Raw genomic sequence first — 23,828 nt, forward strand, 5'->3', positions numbered from 1 at the left:
AATGTTACATTTGCGTATTTCACTGACTATCGTTTGCAGTTCATTAAAAGTAAGCTATGAATGCATTTCGGTTGTTGATGGATGTTTAATGTTGGTTACCAAACAATAAAGTGAATAAACTTCAGAACTATATCATCGAAGGTAACTCTCTTCATGACGTTCATAATTAGCAGAGCCTACGCATATAACTGCACATTTTTAGTGTCACTCTACCTTGTGTATAAAACTTTTCCATTTCCACATGACGCGTTTAATTCGTACAACGCCGTATTTTAACTCAAAACGCGGGTCGACATCGCGACCACTCCCCTCTTCACTGCAATCTGCAACCAAATAACATCCTTCATTAGCACCGTTCAGCGTATAAAATTACCAGTACGATTTTAAACAAGCACTTCGCACAATATAACTCATACAATTTCGCTGTAATACTTTATCGGGTAGTCTAGCACGCGTTAAGGCGGCCCTTTCCGGGCCGATACGAATCGCAAGGCGTTGCCGCTACCAACGATCTTGGCCAGCCTTCACATTACACCACGTTTAATTGCAAATCGCCTTTATTTAGTGCGTTTTTATCATGTAAGGTTTTTCATTATATGTGCGACTTTTTGTTTGTTCGAGATTACAAATCTTTACGTTCACACAATCAATTCATAAACGAGTAATGAGTTTGTAGAACCGACAAGAAAATTGGAAGACGAGTTGAACGACAGCTGTTCGGGTCCATTCGAAGCTCGAAAGGAAAATGCAAACTCTTTTAAAAGCTATTTAGCTGCAGTCCCTAGATAGCGTCTACCGCAGTGGCTGGCTCGGTCCGTTTTTTCCCCGCTGAAAAGCCAATTTGGAATGAATCACTGTAACAGTGGCGAGCATCTGTGCTAATTTACCTACGGGCGGACAGTCTAATGCGACTCGTTCGATCGTAAATATCGAATCGCGACCGAGCGCCGAATATCGAAAGCCGGAATTAGTCGGATACAGCTAATACACACGGGGGTTGCTCCGATAAATTATCGTGCGTTCATTTGGGCTCCGATGTTTAATCTATCTGTAGCGATACAGTTTCGCTTCGGGCTATTGTGAGTTTTGAATCGTGAGAGAATTATTAGCTGGCGATAATCTATCCTTTGGATCTCTCAGCGGGCTGGGAAGGACTAGAATGAGTTAGTAGGGAGCTAGATGTTGAAAGCCTATACCCTATTTACATTACCTTAAACATAAAACATAGACACAAAAGAAGTCACGTTTGTACATATAAAAGTTATTTTATATACGATAAATCTCATGCACTATCTCCAAATAAATAAGTCTGCAAAAGTCAAATTCGAATCACGAAAACTTCAGTTCGACTGACTTTGCGATATCCGAGGGAATCTTGGAGCGTACGTTGTTAAATTGAACTGTGACAATAGTATCTATTGCCGCTATCGATACGTATCTATCGATATGGTATCGAGTATAGAATCGATGTTATATTCCCGCCGCTATGTTTGCGTCTACGTGCTAGTGATGTAGAGCTGAGTTTGCAATTCGTTCAGTGCGTGGTTTATGCGTGTGTGTGTTTCATGTGATACTTCATTTACGAATTCGCGTACAGTACATTATTTATTGTAATCAAATTTTCGTCTGATATGAGATTTTTTGTGTCATTTTATGAGTTGACGGCCAGATGACTTTCGATCAGATTGGTACTACATATGAGTTATCATTTCCGCATTGTTGGTTTTTCCCGTATTATGAATAACTGATACAATGGATGTGATTGCGCTTGATTATGATTTTTATGATAACATACAACGAAGTTCATTGCAAAATTACTACCTATTAAATTATTGTTGAAGTAACAATTCATATGTCTAACAAATGTTTTCCTATTGTTTCAGGTATGAATCTAAAGTGGAGTCAATGCGGCTTTCCTCGGTACCTTATCTAAACTATGTAGATCAGGGACCCCAATAAAAAAGCTCAGACTTTATCATCGCCACAATTTTATCAGAGCCCTTTGATATGCAATAATGGGGGCAATGTATCAAACTAGCTATCTAAGTTAAACGCAATTTGAAGTATGGCCGCCTCTTAAGTCTACCTCCCCTCAAAAACCGGGGGATGAGGAGGCGGGGCGCCTTATCGCGGAAATGCAGGCACTTCGCCCGTTTACCTTAAGATCTTTAATATTAAATAATATACTACAGTTAAAGCCTTAAATGTAATGCCTGGTGATGCTTTATTGCCTCTGAACCATTCTAAATATTCACGAAGCTAAGTATAAATTTTAATCAGTTCAACTAATTTATCAGATTTGTGTTCAATTTAGCTACTGGGCTAATATTCAGTAACTTTATAACTGAGTCTGGAATAATTATTGAATTAATCACTGTAACAAGCGTTGGAAATGTTCGAATGGCCCTTGGCTACGATTTAAACGGCTTGATGTGACCTTCCTAATATTCCGGTTTTGTTCCGAGAGCTAGACCCCAATCGACAAGGTCAACAAATCGTTTACGGAAGTCTCTCGTAGGACCTTCTTGTGAATATAATAACTTCAAAACATTGCGGGCGTAGTTCTACAAAAATTTTATTATAAAAACATTATGCATTAAAAAATCTGCTAATATTTATAGCATTGTTAAAGAATGATTTATTCCAACTAAAACTCTGCCTACAACATTTTTGTCGAAATCCTGTTTCGTAGACAACATTAAATCTACTGACAGCTGGCTGTGCGCCATTTTTCCCCGATTACGATGAATTCAAAAGACCGAAGGAGTTATTGCGCGTACGAGCAAATGTTTGTATGGAAATATATCAGGAAAACTTTGTACGAAATCATCTATCTCAGGAACCTTTTCTTAGATATATAGAATTAAATTTCAAATTGAAATAAAAGCGTCAGGCATCGATTTACAATACATAAAACAAGGACTATATGCACGTATTAAAGTAGGACTTTATATAGATTAGGTAGCCTACACGCTAAGTCCATGTATCTTAACATCCGCGTGCCGGCATGCAACCTGCGTGCACCACGGGGGAATAAAGACGTTAAATAATTTAATCGGATGCCTGGATGGTTTATGCACGCATGCTCCAAGAAAACACGTTTCTCACTCGACTCCGCCTAAAGAGTAGGTGCGTATAACATACGTACTCACTGTTCCCTGTATGCTGTAGCGTCCGTTATCTTCCGCATAATGAACTGTCACATTTCATCATGCCATCCAACATTAGTTCTTTGCCCGCCCCGAGGCTTGTTGCTCTATTTTCAACTTTGAATGCTTGCGCTCTGGATCCATTTTTCTGTGTAGCGCAATAGTCATTTCATCCATTATTTTGGTTGTTAGTTCATTGTTCTGCCCACATCGTCGTCTTTAATAGAAGTATCTCCATGTTAAGCTGCAATGCAATGTAAACAAGTTAGACAAATATAAACAAGCTGAAGATGTTTAATGTTCTATAAGGACAGTTTTACTGACTCCAGTTTGCTTCTATATTAATTCTACACTAGTACGTCTTTAATTAAGAAGACCTTTGATAAATCATTTTGTCTTGCCAAAAAATGTTGATAAGTAATAAATAATAACAACTATATAAATCTCATAATGATACATTTATTCTTATTCTAAATTATTAAAATAGATTTGACATTTTTATCTCTTCCTAAACTTATGGGGTCTAACAATCTAACATAGACGTACATACATTCTATTTCAAATGATATTTACAGCAAAGTATCACGAACTATTATCTGTATTATTTTGTACTGTGTAGGGTCGCTATAAACTATCTAGGACTTGGCGAAGGCGCGTGGGCTGTGATCTAGTACTTAGCCATATTGTTTTCTAATGACTCAATACTATAGAATTGTATTTATATGATTTCAAATAATTAGTGAAGAAAAAAATATTAAAAAGATAAATGGAAAGTGGTCGTTTTGAAATTGAAAATAGACAAAAAATTCAAAGCAATTCTGTATAAGTAAATGCCTAGGTAAAAAGTGAATAATACCACTCCCCTTGACACGCCCTGAAGTAAAATGGTACTTGAATTTCTTTATTATCTTTATTATGAATCTAGTTTATTCCTTAGAAACTTATTCATAAAGTAAACAACAATGGCTTGTATAAACTTAAATACATCTAACATTTATCCACAAGCGTCTAACAAATCATGAATCTCAATATTTCGATTTAACTCATCTCAATTACTCCTAACGTCATGCACATTAGCAAAATGTAGATTTATGTTCAGCACAAAATTAAATGTCTAAACCACAATGTATTGCACTCCCTAATGCAGATACACGTATGATAAATAACTTGCGAAGATAGGGTGAGAAATCTTACTTAATTTAACTAATGGACTAATATAATACTGCGTCTAATATGTGGCGCCCATTGTGTGCCGAGAAAGTTACTTCGACTCACTTTACTAACACAACAAAATTACCGAAACTTCATAATTGTTTCAAAGTTTTTATATTGTGGTTCTATGTTGTTTTCGCGTTTAAATAAATTATTTTCGGTATTCTCTTTTATAAAACGAGCAAAAACTCCTGTATTTGTTCGCAATTTAATTCAATTACCACTTCGAAAAATTAGGCTTATTGGTTCATAAATTCTCAATAGAACATTAATTTTCATTTGTCAGTCAATATTTTGTAGCGCCCCTAATTCTTTCCAGCGTTATTGGATGTTGGAACACTGTGCACCTAACTCAATACTGAAGAACACGTGACCGCAGTAGATTGACGACTCTCCTGTGTCTCTGTAATTAAGTTTTACCACACTGTGCAATACCGTGCGTGGGCCACATAGCTACTACATATTTGTTGTGTATTAGGCCTGAGGTGAAGATGCCTACTATGGTTATTTATTTAGGGTACTATGCAGTTTTTGCGCTCAGTTATTTAGAATGGACCACGCATGCAATTTAGTTTTTTACCACAGAACATTCTCTCTGCCATACAAATTGAGAACGACTTTTTTACGTACTTAGCAAAATTGTTATCTCTTCATTGTTTAAATACAATTATCTCAAAAATCTCCCACATTTGAAAATGTTTACAGAAAGGAAATGACAGCTGACTCGAAAGATTCTATCGACAAAATATATCTTTCCGTTAGAAGCTGTTGAGTGCAGATAAATAAACCGGCTCACAATGGAATGTTTCTTTGAAGCCAAGTGAATTTCATATCGGCTTATGTTATTCAACTTTCGTAAAAATATGTATGATGCATTTTACTTTAGAAAATGTACTAATCATGACAGTAATAATAGCCAAAATGACAGATGCAAATGGCGCCATGTAGTACGTAGGACAACTGGTAACGCAGTAAATTACCCTTGCAGTACCCTACAACGTTGTACACTACGCACATTCAACTGTTTGCAACGTCACCAACACAACGTTCTGCTCATCCTATCAACTATGCACCTTATAAAACACATTTTTATATAATTAATGATTTTCCGATATTAAAAAACCTGACATAAATTATGATCGTTATTAATATTGAACATTACTATATCTTTATAGACACTTAAGCTTATTATAGGCAATACGATAAAAAGTATGCCTTTATAGGCAGTTAAAGCAATAAGCGTCTGCACTAACCCTACAATTCCAACTGCGGGCCATTCGGACCACATTTAAGAAAATAATTCTGGAGAGCGTCAATTCAAAACATTTATCCAGTTGCTTCAGTTGACTGACGTACCTAATTACGATTTTACACTTATTATACGCCAATAAACAAAACCTTGGTATTGTGAGGATCGGTCGGTTCACTCGCAACGGGGGGAGTAAAGGAGGTACCACCCTCTACAAAATTATGTACGACGAACTGGGACTAATATATCAAGGGGAGGACGTGCCAGACTAAGGAGACTGGGTATTATAGGGTGGGCCGGTGGAATACTTAAGAACCCTGGTGACACCCCATTAAAACACACGTCCCGCATTTTTGGCCAGACGTTTTAATTTCGGCCCAAACGCGAATTGGATTAGGTCCGGAATTTGTGGTGTACATTTTAAAATTGGGTGTGCGTTGTGAGGGTTAAAATTGAGACTCTTAATTTAAATATTTTTTTATGAAGTAGATAGTACGCTGCATTAACGTAGTGGGTCATTGCATGTCAAGGCGGCAGTTATCTGTTTATTTCACACTTCAAATGGGTAAAAATGCCAATTAAAACGTGCATAAAGACGGTTTATTCTCGACCACCGTGTGTCAAAGAATTTATTTAAATAGTATTGAGTCATAGACGCAGCTTTATCCGCATGTACGTTATTGCGTTCAAATGCAACGTAAACGGTTGCAACCGGCAGATATTACACGAAACGAGGCGTGAAACACGCGGCGCTCGCAGGACGCATCCGGAATCATAATTCCAAAATAACTTCCATCCGTTCCCCTTCCATCCCCCCCACTTCACACACCCTCTTGCCGCACTTTTTTTGGGTAAACTGGAATCCCCGTCCCACCGTTAATTCCCAAGATAGACATAATTTGGAATTGGATCCATCTATCGCGCGTACCTCCGAACAAAAATAAGTTAGCGCGCGGTACACGGCCGATTTATGTGGGCGAAAACAAAGCGGCCGGTTGTACATATATTTTGTGAGCATAGAGAGACTTATCAATGATTTTAAACTTTTATCATAGAATCTGTAGCCAAATAATGCACAGTTATGTTTGTTATGTTATTCACAAATTCAAATCAGGTCCCAGCAGCTTAAATCAATAAAGATTACAAAATATTTTCAACAAGTGAAAAATTTATGGAATTAATTTATTTAAACATGTTTAAAGCGCCGCGATTTATGTAATTTCTCGGAGGTTTAATTTTATGACAAAAAACAGCATCTAAAAGATAAAAACGACTAGAAAGTAGCCATCAAACAATTTTTTTTACGAGAGATCCTTACGCTTAACAGGTCATAAAACGAGTCATAAACGCGGGCGCGTCCATTCACAAAATACTCTATGTTTACTTACCGTTTTAAATGCAAATACGATTACGGCTGGTGTCACAGTTACAGATGTTAAAAAAACACTGTTTACCCAATTTTCGGCCATATTGTTTAATATTTACTTGGAATAAAATATGAATTTCCCGTAGCATATAATATTGTAAAGCCACACTCGAGACCGATGACGTTGCACAGACATCGCAGAAGTATATGCGCGTTTTTTATTTCACCTTTGACACTTTAATCCAATTTGTTTCCTTACATACCACCCAAGGGATAGGGGAAGAATTTTGTCCTTATAATTGTTATTTTGAATTTAAATTTTCCATTTTTATTTATTGGCAGCTCGGTCCCTAAAGTACGAAGGCTTTTTCATACATTTTTACGCGTTTTAATTTTTTGCGACGCAAAAAACAGACGTTAATTTACATATTTATGAGAACGTGATTACTCATCAGCACAGTTAATAAGATAAGTTTATTCATGGCCAAAACAAACTTTGTTTATTTCTCGTTGCATTTTTTTACTGAAGGCGGTCACAATATTTTAGTAATGAAAACGCAAGTGATTACTAGAGAATACTTGAGTCACCGCACTATCGACTGCCACATAATTTACGACTAGAATAATTGTTTGAATCTGAATAATTTATACGTGTTTGAGTCATTTATATTTTTGCAAAGGAATACATAGTTCACGTTGCCGAATGTTAACCCGTAAGTGGTCCTGATGGCTTTCGAGGTCGGCCTACCGATTCTTTTTATAGCCAACTAAGAAAATTGGCTCATTAATCTTAAAGATAAATGTCCAGCCACTATTCGGCCCATCTTATCAGCGAACAGAATGAATGGAAGTGTGGTATACCTACGAATTTTGATAGAATTTGGAACTTTTTGGTGTTTTTCTCGTAGCTTTTATGGTTTTATGGGCGCTTACAGTAGTTGTTCCTGAATCACAATGACCCTATAACGTCGATTAAATGTAACATATTGCAGAAAGATTTGCGATACCTGTTCGGTAGAGAATTTAGGAGACATGCATAAATCTATAGAAACATAATAGATACTGATGTTAAAAAGGCGTTGAACAAAGAATTCTATTACTTAGCAGATAAGCAGAATTGAGGTTTATGTGAGAGTGGTGTGGCTGTCGTGGCTCACGACCGCGCCCTATGTCGTCAGATGTCGCCCAGCTAATTGTCAGCTCGCTGACACGAGTGTCCGACAGCCGCACTCGACACCATACACGTATAAGTATCTTAACGCTGCCCTGCACTGCGCATAAATAAAGGAACAACAAAGTTGTGTTGCCCGCCATTTTAGACCTCTAACATTTACTCTTTCACACAAGAATTTGGTATCACGTCTTATTTTTGTTAATTTAGTGCTCGTTTGAGTCTGCTTGTATCTAGTGAAGTTGCCAAGCTCCTAAATAAATATCCAGCAATTTATAATAATCTCCACTGAAATGTGTAAATTAGACTGTTATTTACTGACTTGTTACGATTAAAGCTCAATTCAAATGTAAGTATACTGTGAAAATTCCGTGAAAATGGCCGTTGTTTCTAAGAAATATAGATTTAGACCGTTAACTTTTGCAGAAGCGATATAAATATTACGCTTAATTAAGTCATAAAATGGTTGTTTTATAACAATAACACATTTAAAAATAACTATTTCAACGCTTTGATGTTTACAGACATGATTTTGAAACACTAATACAGAGTTTTCACGCCATATATAAGTAGCAAGTTTATGTTTCGTCAAAATTTAGCGTGTATTTGTTAAGAGTCGTTAGAGTAGTAAAAAGCCATATTTATGTAATGTAGAACATAAATATTTCGCCATTTTGTGGGGGCGTGATACAGTGAAAACCTGCTCTTAGTTTTCATTCAGCCTTTTCTGGCATTCCATTCTTCCATTATATCCAAGTATCAAAAATATGTCAAAATTACAAATATTCACTTTAGTACATAGTTCACATATTATTTTATTTTTTCTGAAAGATAATCCCAAAGCCCAAAAACATAACCACCCAAGAAACAAAGTTCACCAAATAAACTTTCCACCAGGTATACCTACTAGAGCATAATTAAAAAGAAAGAAAATTCTTTGGAAAGAAACAATCGCGCTTGGAAAGGAAGCAAGTGTCGCGAAGAAGTCGTGAGCTGAAACTTCTTCACATAAATCGGCGGCAACGAGTTAACCCGGCACTAGAGTTGAACAAACTCGGCCAACACACTGCTGCACTTTTGTTTATTTTAAAGAATTAGGCGTTGGGCAGTTTAGGGTTACCTTTTTTTGGGCCATTCATTTGTTTGTGATGTATTGTCGTTTGTTCTAGTAGCTGATATTGGTGATTGTTTTGGCCATATGTGGGACAAAATCTAGGTTCCATGCTATCAGTTCTTTTAAGCAATGCTCCTTATTAATTTCGATTGCTTATCAAGTATTTTGGTTTTGCAATAATCAGGGAAAAATTCGGTAGTGACATAGCACTTGCAGTAATTAAAAAGAATGTGTGCAGGTGGTCCTATATTCGTCACTCTGTCAGTTTCATTAATACTGCCTGTCTCTGTACTTATTTATATCGTTGTTAAATATATTATAGAAGAAATAAAAGACCTTATTCTAGATAACTGAAAGCGGACTGACGTAGTGATACGCGTAAACCTTTCAGTCAACGTCTTCATCCAGAGAGAGATTACACATTATCTAACTTGTTATCGCGCCAACGAACAGTGACTGATTCGGGTTCAGAAATAAATGTTACTAGGCCAGGATATATGAGGAAATTGTTGTTAAATAAAACCCACCAAAATAGCTAAGCAAGTAATAAGCAAGTGGACTCCTGAATTTGATTAAAAATAATAATTTGTGGGAACCACTCCTATCTGAATGAGCTGTTAGGAAAACTGGTGACGCGGTACAATGCATAAATCGTGCAAAACATAGGTACTTCATACTTTACAGGACTGTCAATAATGGCTATCGAGAAGTAGATTCGCTCATTCAGCAGTGCATTTGGTCCGGTCGGCATAAGTCACGCTGACCGCCCCGAACCACGGCCAGCAGACAAAAGCCGAAGCGCTTCGTGTTCAATCATTTCGGCTGTTTATTCGAAATTTATTCTGTCGGGGAAATACGAATGAGTAGTGGGCTAGTGAGGCGATAAATCGTGTCGATGTCGCGACGTGTCGCGCGTCGGGTTAAAAGCTCGATAACCGAGACGGGCACACACCTACCCGCGCCAACAATAACCTCTCGCTTTGTTTTATTTCTGAACGTTCCAACGCGGCCCGACCAGATATCCGCCAAGTATTTTATGCATAAAAATATCGATATATAATTGCTTCATTACGTCCCTGTGTTGGTGAGTAAAATATGTGGGAGTCACACACAGGTGGCTCTTTTCGTGAAGCATTTTCGAACCCTCAATTAAGCTCTTATCGAACTAATTAGAAGTTTATTATCATTTTCCGTGACGCGTTAAAGATTACATTCACGAAAAATACGCCGCTGTAATTACCCCGCGATAACTACCGCACAGTTATATTTTACTTTATACAGTTGTAGAAATATTATCACAAAAAGTTTCGCGCCGCTCTTATTTAGACGTTCATTCGTACATAAAACGAGGCTTTTTGAATTGATTATGTGAAAACTGTGGTAGCAGCAACTTGCATGGTTGCCAAAGCAGTTATTTTTGTCTATTAAATATTTTACGTGCCATTGTCTTTTTAATTAGAGTCTTTAATCTTAACTTTTTTGTAGCGTTTGGTGTAATTGTTTAGTTGTTTGAGTGGGTGTGAGTTTATAATTACATAGTGGTGTTAAGCGTGAGGCAGAACACCCTGTAGCGGCCAGAAAGGCGAGTTCTGTGGTGTCTGTCGGTTCTCGCAGTGTCGCTATCGTTGTATCGCCTCTGCCACGCCGTTTGCTTTATGGTGCCAGCTTGGGTGTAATATTTCTTAGGGATCGCACGCCATGATTCATTCCGTGTCACTTTTTAACTTTTCGAACGTACCTGTAATGAAGGTAGAAGGCAGATAATAGAATTTAAAAGTGGAACTTGGAATTTCGCTTTGAATTTTTGTTTTTCAACAAATTACGGCTGTTGAAATGTAAACAGGCCGCTTGAAATCAGTCAGCAATAAGTTTTTAATTGGAATCGGATTTGTAATATTAATTGTACGATTGCGTTGAAATTTTCGTTAAAATAGTAATTGGATTAATGTATCCTCTTTGTTTCAGCAGTAATAATAACAAGTAAGGCATGTATCGTAGGTAAATACTAAAGTATGTGGCTTGAAGGCTTGAAATTGAGCGAGCGGCCGCGCCTGCGCCGCTTGTCAGTTATAATTGGCTGAACTTGTCGACCGAGTCGTAGCGATTTTTTTACTTTTTCTCCCTACACTGCCATTACTCTTCGTCTCCCGGGAGAGACGTAAATTGCGAACATACAGCTCGTGGAAACAAGCATTGATGTGACGTATGAATAGGTACACGACCATTGTTATGTATTATTAAAATTCAAATTCCAGATGAAATTTCTAAACGCTGGGGGTTCCGATGTTCATATTAATTGGTTTTATGAAAACATCGTGCAGTACACGTAATTTGTTGGTTGATATTTGAATATTAGATGGGGTATGGTATTGTAAACGGGAGTCTAGAATATCTGGTGCATTAAAATGAGATACCATTTTCGTCTTAATCGGAGGTTAAGGCGAGTTGTACACAAAAGGGTACACGTTGTGGGACAATGTTCAGTGTTCATTGTGCTAGTACCAGTGGCAGCTGGATCCTGGCACTTTACATAATTCATACATAATCGCTTTGCATATCGACAACATGTGACATGTGTTGCTTTTTGTACTGAACGGGGATTTGTTTTTGTTGACGTAGCAACTGATAAAACTGCGTACTGAATAATGATGTGCTCGTCAATATGTTCTAGAATGGACATAAAGAGTATTTAAGTTAAATGTATTCTCTTTTTCTAAATAATGCAAAAAAATATTATCATAACCGAAGATTATGGAACAGTTATGACATTAGCAATAAAAATATCTAGTTTCTTACCAACTAGTTTTTATGCAGATAAACCTGTTCAAATTTCGAGAGTCGTTTTACTCACTATATTATTCCGAAGCAGACGTAAACAAAAATAATGCTTAAAAGGCGAAAAAAATCTCCATCTTAAGCGCTTTCTAGAATATACTTTCCTGATTTTAAATGCAACTATCTGGTGGTAGTATCATTAGTTTTCTTAAAGCGTTACAGCTTAACTTAAGCCAGTAAATAGCATTCGCGGCGGAGTCCAAAAATGCATTTGGTCTGTAATAAATAATACATGAACCTATTTATGGGGACCTCATTAAGTTGGTGGGTTTTATACGACCCTTTGGTTTCCGTTGTTTGCTGAATTAAGGGACTGTGTTATGTAATCTTAGAATATTATCAAGGTATTCTTTATTGAATAATGTTGCAAAAACGGCATAAAATAACATTAAAACAAGCGTCATTGTATCAAGTTCAATACTTACTTATTTAAACTAAGAAACGCACTTTAAACAGATAAATGTTTTAATATACATTACAAAGAAAAAGATTTACCTAACAGGCGCAAAAACCTACATTCGGATTTATAACTTTTTTAGTTCCAAATTGCATTGTTAGAAAATGTTATCCAATCTAAAAATTTATTACTCCTTCTTATACCTACCTCTATCCATTCCAGTCAGTTCATTATTAAGTTAAAAGTTAAGTTTTCAGTTAGTTCGCAATTAGTTAGCCGCTACCGTGCTTTTAATGAGCATTTCTTTGTTCTCAAACCAATTGTTTAACTCTTTTGTTGTTATTCTTTAATTAATCCTTGTTTTTAGATGCGTTCGTTACGAACTTAACCACTTTTAATTGTGGTGGCAATTTCTTTTATTGAAAATCGATAATACGTGTGTGAATTTTTTTGGTAGACTTTCCTTTTAAACTGTATTCTGCCATTGAATGGGTATCAAGTTACTTATGTGGAATACCAATTCTCATCGTTAATTTTTCAAAGTATTTTGTAAAAACATCGAAAAATAATTTTATAATGCTACATTAGTATAAAGCCTTACTATTTTATATAAAAAAAATGCCTAATCTACTAGACATATAATTAAAATGGCATCCCGTTCTGTCCGACTAGTCCCAAATCAACCCACTTATGTTACACCAATTTTCTTCCACCCTTTAATTTTCATGTTAACATTGAAAAACGAAACTATCTTCCAGTTAGTTAACATAAACTAAGTACAGTATTGATGTAGGCAATATTTCACAGATAGATGATTACAATCTCATGTTTATTAAGTAATAAATCGTTAGTTTAAATCGATTTTATATCGAGTTAGGTTTATTTTAATTTTTATGTGGGGAAAAAATAGAAAAAAGTGGAGAAGTTTTTTTTATTACCAAGCATTCAATTAATTCACTGGGTAAATAAAACTTTAAGTTAAGACCGTTTACGCTATAAGGTGTATTTTTACGTTTCTTTTTACCTTATTAAAAAATTGGTTTGATTGAAAAGTTAGGTTAGTTAATAATAGTTTAGGTTAAAAAAAAAATCAATACCTAACGAAATACCGACTTCAGATAAAAAAATAACAGTCATTCTTCACAATTTTTCATAACATTTAATCCTCTGCTTATCTCAAAAAGCTTACCCCACTTCGTTATCTCAATTTGTAACAGAGAACGCATTCAGGAACAGTTTACACAATCGTTTCCACTCGGATACAGCAGCAATTAAGAACAATTCATACTACAACATTGCGTTGTCAACGCATACACTTATCAGTTTGACCTCCTAGCACCTTTGACTGATTTGCACTAAGATACAACGACCAATGATCGCAGACCTACCCTCCCCCCCTTTAGGCATACTGTGTCCTAACTCTCAGAGGAAAGTGTGGGTGTTTCTAAGGTCTGATTAAATTGGTGGTTACATTATAACAAGTCCGTAGAAATTGTGACAGATCGAAAGCAACGTCGGCCGTAATCTCAAATTGATTGACGTTTAATTGTTAAATTAATTGTCGTGATATAAGAGCCGTGTTTACGGTTTGAATTAATTTTAGAAATTGATGTTATGTAAGGAAGTTAGTTCTAGGACGATGCCCTATGCGTAATAGTGTTTTGCTTTTGGTTTTCTGGGAATGTAGATGCTTTAACTTTAACATTGTATTTATCATATTAATATGCTTTTTTAAGTATATCTTCGTCAGAACATACACGGTACAGAATATATTCGTGTCAAAAGATATTAATAAAATTCATCTAAAATTGATTCAAATCAATCTAAAGTTTGTGGGAGGAGTTTGTGTAATTTGATATTTTGGCTTTGATTAAATGTATTTGGTGCAGCTACCTCAAGTTGTGACCTTTGTTAAACAACCAAGCCTACTGTATAATATGAACCAAGAAACTCATGACATTACAGATAAAAGATAGCTTGTTTGTAGATAAGATAGCTTGTAGATATTAAGCCAAGCTAAACGTTACATAAAATATCGTTAGCCGCACTAAAATTTAACTAACAACTTAATTCAAACATAAATACACAATTTTGATTTAATTAATTCATTAATTTCTATGCAGCGGTCTATGGAGAATTTTATTCAACCAATTCTGAAGTTGATAATAGTCTGTGGGTAATTGCCATGGAATACCTCTGATACAGTTAAGATAGTAGATTTTATAACTGTGATAACGTAATTTTTTAATTAAGTAATGAACCTGAGATAGAGTTATGTAGATGGTCATTCACTTGCGCTTATGTGCTATGAAGAAAATGACTTGTTTGAACTTCCTTTATTAAGTAAGAGGTAGAGTTGATTTATCTACGCTGTAGTTTTTAAATTGGGTGGGTTAAAAGAACCGTAAATCTTAACTGAAAAGTTTTTAAAAGCAGAGGAGTCATCCACATAAATTGATAGCGTCGTCGTTGTAAGAGACAGACGTTCTGTGTTCAACCACAGGCTCCTAATATCACAGATGAAAGGAACTAGTCGGCGGCTTGTTAATGAGCACATGAGCTCCCTTGACCAAAGCGGTGCTTGGCGATATGCCAAGAAAACGCTAAAGAAGATCCCACTATAGGTGAATAAGGGACAAAAGAGAATTTACTCAATACAGTCTGAACTTGCAACTACATTTAACGCAACAAAACTAAATCGCTTATGCATTTATGTCTTAAGTCAGGCCTATTTAATAATTCATAAGCAAGGCAGCTACACTCCAACATTTTTTCAGCGACAGTTTTCTTTTTGTGTGAAGTTTTATCGCATTTTCATGTAGACATAACGAGTTAGGCGCGGTCTTATCGAAAAAGTACACAAATACGTAAAGGAGCCAATTTAAATTCAGCCAAAACGTATTCGTTGGAAGTTGTTCGATCCGTCACGCTTCCCCACAATAAATCTCATCAGATACCCGCCCTAGTACAGCATAAATAAGGTGGATCTTGTTAAAAACTTGCGGGGGTAAAAAAAACGAACATTTTTCCGCCATTTTTAAAACGAGACGCTCCCCTTAAGGAAGCTTCCGTGGTTTCATAAATATGCAGATATGCCTTCACCTGGGCTAAAGCCACAAAATTTAGCTGAACAATTTATCGTAATAGAAATATTGTAAATACGTATACATCGTGCGAGCTTAAATAGATTTGTGTTGTGGCGTGCTTTCGCATAAGTAGCGTTCGTATCTCGCTCATTGCGCGTTGTGTGCGTAGGCCCTTAGTAAACGATTCGTTATTATCTGATAATGACTTCGTCCCCGACCAACTAAAATACATTTTGAATTATGGTTCTAATTACATCGATTTTTAATAGCTGGTATAAATCTATACCTACAATTTTCCTATCTGAAATTACCTTCAAATAACATGACTGAATATAGTATGTAGGGACCCAACGTGTCACCATATTGACCATTTCATAAAAAACTTAAGTAAAAGATCTTAAGAAAATTAAGTAAAACAACTTTTGTAATATGTATGTAAGTTAACATTACATATATCAAATAAAACGAAAACCCATGATACCCCAAATAAATCAAACACAAAACTTGTTTTTGACTTTTAAAAGAAAATAAAAGCGACAACGCAACTATCAAATAACACACAAAAGTCATCATAATATCTGTAACTTAGTTATATTGAAAGAAAATACCCAAACTTCAGAACAAGTGAAAATGAACTTTGAGACTGTAGCTGAAGGTTGATATTTGAATACATATAAAGTAATAAGAAGTCTGGAAAATGTACTTCTATTTGTAGACATTGATTGAGTAGAAGAGATTTGTAAAAGTCAATATTAAGCATTTTGCTGGCGTCGTACACACCCACAAATGTAAACTAGGATTATATTTTTTGTTTGTTACTGCCTATTAATCGTTTGCTATCAATCTTGAGCACCATTTGTTTAAATTAGTTTGGTGTGTTTTGAAAATTGCATCCTCTTGAAAATTTATTTTTAAACCCTATTTGCATTAGCTAATAAACTTAGGTACACCTGATTCAAGTTCTTACGTTTGCAGGTAGAATAAATATATTTCATAAATGTAGGGATGACATGGATAAGAAATTAAAAGGAATAAAAAATCAACCGAAAATAAACCCTAGAAAAACTTTCCTAACACTTTAGTTTCCAAACCAGACAGCAGAACCATTTTACAACCAGCCAAAATTACCAACTCAACGTCACTCTCATAAACTATTCCAGTCATAAATCAACTACTCAGTTGATATGTAGTTAAATAATTTCTTAGTCAATAAATTAGTCAAGATCCTATCAAGACGTTTGCGTTGTACGATTAGATATAGCAAGTAAATATATAACTAGCTATATGTATGTGTAGACAGGGAGTATATTAAAAGCAGAAACAGATATGCAATTATCTCATTAGTCATTAATTACTCAACGGGAACATGGGACATATCGAGTACATGTGGCATTCCTATTTATATACCCAGCTATGAACTGGCACTTGGTACGTTTAGATCATAATACATCTATGATTTATATAATTTTGCGTCAGAACTATACATGATGTTTGTTATAATTATAGCAGATATTTATCATTGTGTAAGTCACTTGTAATTGGTAGTTAATTGATAATACAATTTGCTTACTACATAACATAACTGCTAATCTAAGTAATCATAAACTTTAAACAAACTTGATAAATAAATGATTCAAGAAATTGAACGCATACTGAAAGCTCAGGAATTCCATTCCAATAATAATTAAAAACAGATCAAAATATAAACAAGAAATCTATTGAAAGATCTAAAAGATATTTTTCACGGGCAAATAGTTGAAAGTATTCATAAAATTGGTTTTATATGTAGTAAAATACATTACGGTGAGTAAAGTTTTCCGATGCGTCAATAAGCATCAGTCAATCAACGCTTAGTGTCGGTACGCCCACCGATGCCGACCCACTGGCTACATTTCATTCAGCACTCCATACAAAAGCTACATTATCTCATACAAACATTACATAACTCGGAAAACGCAGGTGTTAAAAGCGTATTAGAGCCAACAAACAGGGCGCTAAGCTTCGGGATTCGGCAGACCATAGCTCGGTTAAAATGGCCGAAGATTAGCCGAAAGCGGGCCCCAGATATTAATGTTACAGCCAAAATATCAAAGGTTGGAACATAATTATGTAATAATTGGTCCTCTGATAACCCTACGATTTACATAAACGTATATCAAATAAACGAAAATCTCCATAAGTTTTAAGAACTCAATGCCATATGAGTGTTTGTGTAAACAAAATGTCACTAAAATTAATGTAATTAATTGCCGTTTGAATTAATTAAAATATTTGTGTTTAATTTGCATACAATTTCGTTTGAAACAATGCACTAAACGAGCGATGTTTTCGTGACAAATGCCGGTGCTCGATACGAAGGGTTATTCTCATAATTGTTCTGTAATGCCCCACTCGTACGTTTACGGTTTACCTACGTGCGTTTAGTACAGGCTTGCCAAGTTTTTCTCAGAAACTAATCAATAATGTGAAGAGGTATTGAAAAGCGCACAACTGCTATAGCGTTTACACACGCTACTCCTTTGTTCATTTTTTCGATTTAGAATGAATTATAGAACGCCTCTGCTGCATTTAATTAGACAGCGTTGTTTATTGTTTCAATTTGGATTCATAAATTCATTTCTTGGTCGTTCTTCATTTGAATTTTAAGAGGATTCTTTTTGAAGAAACGTCCTTTTTCGGTTGTTTATTTGTCCAAATGTTTTAAAAGCGCCAAATATAAATAAGGTTTAATAAACGTCTCCGGATTTAGCCTTAGTCTCTGCTCGTATTACCTTGTTTATCCCCCGTTAATGTTACTTGCAAACTTTGACAATTTCGGTGACGTACGTATCCCGGTCCGGTTTCGTTAATTCTGCGTACGCCGGGCCCGCTTGAATTTGCATTTTGCACGCGTGATAAGTGGGCCGGATTACATGGGATTCCCACCAACAGCCTCTGTTTGTTCTGAAATAAAGGGCTGTTAAACTTTTTTCATGGTAATTTGGGTCACCTTCAGAAGAAACGATCGTTGTTTTGTTTAAGTAGGCTTAGGTCCGGCCATTCGTTTAAATTAGAAGGAACATGCGTAAAGCTAATTTGATCAGATGTGCACTTGTTTTTTCTGTTTTTTACAAGGTTCATCAAGCATCCCTATAAAGGAACTTGTGGAATGGCCGTGCAGAGAAAGTTTTGGACTGTAGCTAAATAAGTGACGTCCAGCGCGGAAGTTAGTCGGAAGTGGAGGGTATTTTTCTATCGAGTGATTAATGAAAGCCACCACATAGCAGTCCCGGCTGACTTCCAAAATTTCCACAGTAAATCTCGCCTTTCGTTTCGCTTCTTTTGCCCGCGGAAGACTTGGCACCGTATTTTATCTGTGTAATGCAAGCGTTGCACTGTAGCTAGGTAAATAGTAGTTGTATATATTTAATGTATTGCGAGCGACATTTCATTTTTATGGCCCTCTTATTATTCGTGCCGTCCATAATCTGAAAAGGCTCTGCATATCTGTGAAACACTGCGGGTAAAATGTTGAAATAGCTTTTAGGCGACCTCATCTTTGTTATTTGTTATATACCAACAATAATTACAATTATGTTGTATTACCTAATCTTCAAATAAACAAGTTCTTTAACCCCATAGAATTTACAATCAAAATCATGAAAAAATAATAATTTAAGAAACAAAATTACATATAGGTAAATACTTAAATCTCTTGCATTTTAAGTAATCCATGTTAAGCTATCCGCAGTCCTATTTAGGATTCAAACTATTCCAAGCTCAACTTTCACAATATCACACTGCAGCGGAGTTTATCTACTTCTTTGTCTTCCCAGCCAAAGAAATACGCTGAAACTTTACTCATGTGAACTGAAATGTATTTATTGCTTATGCTTTTGTTAGTGTTCGGAATTCAATGTTTACTTTAATGCGGGTTTTGACACCTCTCTCAGTTTTAAAAGCATTTTACTCGTGTGCAAAATATTTACACTTGCTTAAAAATTTGAGCTACATCTACTGTAATATGATCAATATTCCAAAGCGTCAAAAGAGTTTCTACGTATATACAATAAAAATTTAAGAAGTACCTACTATCTACATAGACGTTTTAACTTAGAATACCTACTTACCAAATACACTTTGTTTAATACCCACTTACATACCTATTGGAGGAGAGGAAAAAATTAAAAACGTTAGGCACACAACCTAAATGTGTACTAAGAAAACCTGTATACCTCAGGTACTAAATTAATTTCTAAAAAGATATAATTTATAATTTTTATGTGTCATTGAAATAACTCAAGTCATAGGTATATTCTTGAACCTATAAAACCTCAAAATCTCACGCATGCGCCGTCGGCGGGCGGCTATTGTCCCATCCGGCGGCGCTCCATTTTATTTAATTTTCAATAAAATAAGCACTAAACTTACCTAAATCGGTAATATCTATTAAGATTTACCTTTTAATAAATTATTTATTCAAGTTTTATTGAAAACATGCGATTAATTAAAAAGATATTCATGCTCAAAGTTTCAACTTTTAGGTTATAAAAAAGAGGTGATGAATGTTATCTTTCTGGGAATATTTAAGGAATAATCATATATTTTATAATTAAAATATTTTTATAACTTTACGTTAAATACATTAAGAACTTGTAAAAATGTCTATTTATGTATTGTTTCATGTAAACAAATCATATCTGTTGAAATCATTGTTTTCTAGTCATTCTTTTATGAATTTAAACTGAACTTATGTTGATATAAGGCTGATAAATAACTTCATTTGGTAGTTAACCGTTTCGATCACAAATTGAATCAAATCTCATATTTATTTGTTTGTTTCGGCCGGCCGCGGCCCTACAGTATGCTAAGTAAGGTTATGTAGGCGTCATCTCACTAGTTTCTAATTGGATAGAATTATTGGCATAATATCAAGTAATATTTATAGCAGAGACAACTACCTGCCAGAAATGCTTTAGTTTGATACTAATAAATAGAAAATATATCGAAAAACAAACCATCGCATCGACTGAACTTAGCTTTAGGTATACGTCGTGGCGTCCTTTTGACATAACTACGTTGTTTTCACACAAAATCGAAATTCAATCGTACAAACGGTAGCGAACAAAACCATAACACGCAATAATTCACTGATTATATGACAAATAAACCAAGAAAATCATTTAAAACCAAGAAAAACACACAAAAACAGCAAGGAAAACACAAGTTGCGTTGCGCATTAGTTGAGGCAGAGGGCATTGCGATCGGGGGATTCAATATGGCGATGGTTTGTCGGGCGCTCATTGGCCGGCGCGCGCATTGCCGTGAAGTTGGCTCGGGTGAGCGAGCGAGTTAGATTTATGTGATGTTTTGGCGCCGATGAAAGACGGAGAATGTGTCAGAACGAGAGTACATTTGTATGCCGGCGGTGTGTCAGACCGGTTTTGTCAGGGCGTTTACGGAGTGTGCGTATGTGCGCGCTATGTGCCGAGGGCAGGTAGAGCCCGCGCTACCTATTTATAATGATGAATTGTCCAGCTCTCCTGCATGAATTAAAAGATAAATTTTTAATATTCATTTTTTATTGTTACAGGTACGGTTCACTTCGAAGGCAACGAGGAAAATATTTTAGCTACCTATAAGGAAACATAAACACGTTTGGTAATTAATCAGGGCGAAATTTTCCTGCTTCCTTACCAGAGATTCATGGATTAATTTCTTATGATAAAATCTGGGGAGCTTTACATTATGATAGGACGGCCAGGATTTTTTTAGCTCTACTTGCCTGTATAGAAAACAGCACAATATGTAGGTTAAGCATACCTTATATTTTTGCCAATTCTAAGCGTTAGACACGAAAATGAAGACGAGTATAACTTAAGTTTAGTATAATGTATGTAATAAAGTTTAAAATAACCAAACCAAAAAATTCACAGATGGACCGTGAGATTAGAATCAGGATATTGAGTATAATTTGTCCCCCTAACAAATACAAACTCAAAACAACACAGCTAAGGGCAAAGCTGTAAGGGAGAAGTCGTTTCACTTTATACCTTAGGGACTTTAAGCTCTTTAGAATCATGAAGTTCATTATGAAGTATAGGTACCTACTATAATACTAGTGTATGCTATAGTAGTCGTAGATAAAATACAGCCTACAATAAACCACCATCAACCACACCCAGTATATCCGAGCGGAAGCTAGAATATGTGAAGCAAAGAAAAAAGCAAATATGGCCCAGGCCCAATGGCCTAAGATAAATTTATTTCGTCGTGTAACTAGCAATAAATATGCTAATTCAACACTATAACGTCCGTATGTCGCCTACCAGCTCCGCCATTGAAAGAGTGAAAAAGATATCACAAAATTGCACTGCGCATTGCTCTTTTCAGTCATACAACCTTCGAGGGGCATCACGCAAAAGTTTACTCTGTTTCTTTCTCTCGTAGGTCGTATTTTTTTCTTTCCAATTTATTGAGATACGCCGTTCTGTTGTCGGTTTGTAGTTTTATCGACCTACGGCAACTACTAACCCAATAAATTTTGGTGTTTCGCTCAGTGAATCCGTTCGTTGAACGAATGCATCGTCCCAGATACGAACGTGCGGGATTTGACTGAAGCGATTTATTTGCACGATTTATAAGTTACTGACCGAAACTTATAAAGGATGACCTTCGATTCTGTGTGCGACGTTCGCGTTTGTCGATTCGTTACCCTCTAAATTAGAAATTCGAATCTATCAACTTATTTACATATGGACCTACGTATATTTTATCAGAGACGGTTTTAGCATTGCAAAATAGCCTGACTCGACCAGTTCACGAAACCGCAGTGAATCTCTTAATTAAGAAACACATTTAATGTATAAATCAAGAGCACAACTTAATCTGCAAAATGAAAACAATCAAAACCAATATTTAATTGATGGGCAAACCTTAATTAACTTGTAGTTCGGCGGGTCCGGAGCCCCTTGGATAAAAGAATCCATCTGCATTTCGGTATTCAAATTATTCTCCAAACGTGTTCTCCGTTCTAACCAAGCAGCCATTAACGGAATCGTTGCATCACGCTCACTCCTGCGCATCCAAAACTAGCGCGAACAGGTCAACCCTTTGGTTTGGGATCGCGGCTTCGAAACGACAATATAACGTACTCATATGGACCCGAATAAAACGGAACAAAAAATCACATCACAAAAGTTTGCCTAAACTAACCTCGTTAAGAGATTTCTGGATAAAAGAATACCGTTTTTCAGTATCATCACGATTGTGCCGTGGATCGGATAGCTCGATCGAAGACGCGACAAATACTGACTGTAAAATATTTTTTAAAGTGAATCTTGGTTCTTTTCTATTTGTAAAGTAATTGTCAATTGCACAAACGCAGAGAGAAAGTTTGTTTTGTTGCGCCAGGATAACAAAAGTATAGTTTTTTGAGTTATTGTTCAAGAGAAAGTCGCCATTGTTAGGGTAAAAAACCTTTGTACCTGTTAAAGAACGGAGCTATCAACGGCTTAAAGTTTTTGTAGTATGCGAATAACTTCGTAGTAGGACGTGCGTGTTTCAAGTTTTGTATAAGAATGTGATTGAAAACTGTGTTGCTGGGAAAAAACTGGATTCCTAAAGAGCCTTCAGACCAGGTATATGTTGATACATTCTCCCCATAACCGATGTTCTCCCAGATTAAACAACAGGTTACGTCGCGCAGACATGATGAAAATTTTTCCTCTGGAAAAATTAATTGAGGCCGTCATGTTTGAAAATTTAATCTCACGGTCATGTTGTGCACAGTTTGTCAGTGCAAATTAACGTTGGTTTTTGACACATTTTGTGTTAGGCAATTTACGTTACGCAATTATGTCGCCGGCTTATACAAAAGGGTTCATTATGTATAGGGGTTCTGGATCATAATTTACTGACTTATAATGTATTTTAGACATCCTTATAAATATTCGCATGTTGATTAGTGAATGTGTACATCGATACCAGCCTGATTAATGCATGCTTCATATAAAGTCATAGCAATAAACAGAAATTCTTTATGTCTCTGGAATATATTATTTTGATTAAAGCTGCACTTTAATTTACTGTATCAGAATGTTAAGTTTGTCACGGTCCTTTTGCAACTATTGCCAAAACGGAGCAAAAAGATTCATCAACCGAACCCTTTAAGGAACGCTATCTCTCCCTACCAAAGCAACGGTTGGAATTTAAATTCGAACCGAGTCGAGTTAGCTATAGGTCGATAGAATGGGACAATGCGTCTCCAG

At 35.9% G+C, this 23,828-nt stretch overlaps 1 protein-coding gene and 1 long non-coding RNA gene across 2 annotated transcripts in view; one reads left to right on the forward strand and one right to left on the reverse strand.

Annotated features, from left to right (window-relative positions):
* LOC124634442 (homeotic protein ultrabithorax) overlaps positions 1–23,828 on the forward strand; it is a 130,917-nt gene that overhangs the window by 46,729 nt on the left and 60,360 nt on the right. The window lies entirely within an intron of this gene.
* On the reverse strand, positions 205–11,293 carry LOC124634443. The gene is made up of 3 exons (XR_006984870.1): positions 10,797–11,293; positions 3,149–3,393; positions 205–323 (listed from the first exon to the last, which is right to left on the reverse strand). It is a non-coding gene; the product is annotated as an uncharacterized LOC124634443 (long non-coding RNA).

This window comes from Helicoverpa zea, chromosome 11 (genome assembly GCF_022581195.2).
Source record: "Helicoverpa zea isolate HzStark_Cry1AcR chromosome 11, ilHelZeax1.1, whole genome shotgun sequence".
Lineage (NCBI taxonomy): Eukaryota > Metazoa > Arthropoda > Insecta > Lepidoptera > Noctuidae > Helicoverpa > Helicoverpa zea.